Here is a 1,807-nt window from a genome sequence, read left to right as displayed (position 1 = left end):
CAGTATTGGATCGCTCGATGAAGACAAAGGCATCTCTCCGGTGGGCGGACATAGTCAGTTTCTCAATCAATTCAACGTAAACTGAGCCGTTTGTGTTCACTAATGGCCGATAGAGATTACTAAAACTAACGCCTCTCCGACAATGAACGTTTCAAGCGGATTCAAGGATATTATAATTTAATTTAACATCGATTTAGACGTCTGAAAATTCAAGATAGCGTTACATCTGTACAAAAAACAACAAAAATAAATGTAACCTATACAGGCTCTTTTAAAAGATAACGTTTTTATTTATTATTTTCCTTTGCCCATTTGAAATCCATTTAGCTTCAAATCAGCTAAACAGTGTCACTATGTTGTTACACAAGCTGCTTTTAAAGAAGCATTTCACTTAAAATTAAATCACAGTCATGTTAAGAAAGAGAACATATTTACTAGACAGACAGACACACAGAGAGACAGACACTGACAGAAAGACACAGACAGAAAGACACACAGAGAGACAGAGAGAAAGACACAGAGAGAAAGAGACAGAAAGACAGACACACAGACAGATAGATATTGTCAGTGTGCATAAAAAATAGAAATTGAATAAATAGAACAAAGTTAAGTAAACAGCACACAGACAAAGGTAACTAGAAAAAAATGAATAAATGCAAAATATAGACAAGTCATATTAAACAGTAAAAGACAAGTGTTCGAAAAAGTGAAGTTATAGCATCATAAAACAGATTTCCTTACATTGTCCTTTAAGTCCCTCGCCGTGTGCCTGTGTGTGCGTGTGCCTGTGTGTGTGTGTGTGCCTGTGTGTGTGTGTGCCTGTGTGTGTGTGCCTGTGTGTGTGTGTGTGCCTGTGTGTGTGTGTGCCTGTGTGTGTGTGCCTGTGCGTGCCTGTGTGTTAGTCTGTGTGTGTGTGTGTGTGTGTGTGTGTGTGTGTGTGTGTGTGTGTGTGTGTGTGTGTGTGTGCCTGTGAGTTAGTCTGTTTCTGTGCCTGTGTGTGTGTGTGTGTGTGTGTGTGTGTGTGCCTGTGCGTGCCTGTGTGCGTGCCTGTGTGTGTGCCTGTGTGTGTGTGTGCCTGTGTGTGTGTGTGTGTGTCTGTGTGTGTGTGTGTTGCAGCAGTCCGGCTGCTTCGCGGTGTGTCAGCGGACTGACTGGAAAACAATTACCTCGGCGCTGATGTAGTGGCTGTTTGCTCTCCCGGTGTCTAATTGGACGGCCGGGGCCTCTCTCCCGGTGTCTAATTGGACGGCCGGGGCCTCTCTCCCGTCTCCTGGTAACCCGGCGAGCTGCTGATGTCACCTCTCTCCATAATGAAGTGTGAGTGGGTCTCGCTGCCTTTGTCAATAAGCCGGCGGGGAAATTCACGGGAGATAAGGCCGACAGCGAAGGCCCCGTCTGCCGTGATGAGGACAAACTCGGCTCCTCTGGTTATTATCTCACCTGTACTGTTATTTACTTTGGTGTTTTATAGGTTTTTAGTCTCGTTATATTCAGAGTTCCCTCAGGTAGACGAGAACAGCAACATTAAAGGACCGTGGTAACGTTTTTTTCCTCCTATCTTCTGCAGCTTTGATGAGATTTAACACATGCAAAGATGAATGAAAATACAAAAACTCATGCTCACCCATTGGTAAGATATGCTAAGATATCAGGAGACCGCCGGCTGGTCACGTGACAGAAAGTTGAGCCGACAAAAGGTGACTGTTAGCCGGCTAAGTTTAGCTATCTATCTAGCAATGTAAGGTCCAACTGCCACTTTGCTTGTTTGAAAGCCATGATGTCGCTCTCTCCAGGGGGGGGGGGGCAA

The sequence above is a fragment of the Etheostoma cragini genome, chromosome 8 (genome assembly GCF_013103735.1).
Source record: "Etheostoma cragini isolate CJK2018 chromosome 8, CSU_Ecrag_1.0, whole genome shotgun sequence".
In the NCBI taxonomy this organism is placed as follows: domain Eukaryota; kingdom Metazoa; phylum Chordata; class Actinopteri; order Perciformes; family Percidae; genus Etheostoma; species Etheostoma cragini.
This window is presented reverse-complemented; position numbering follows the sequence as displayed.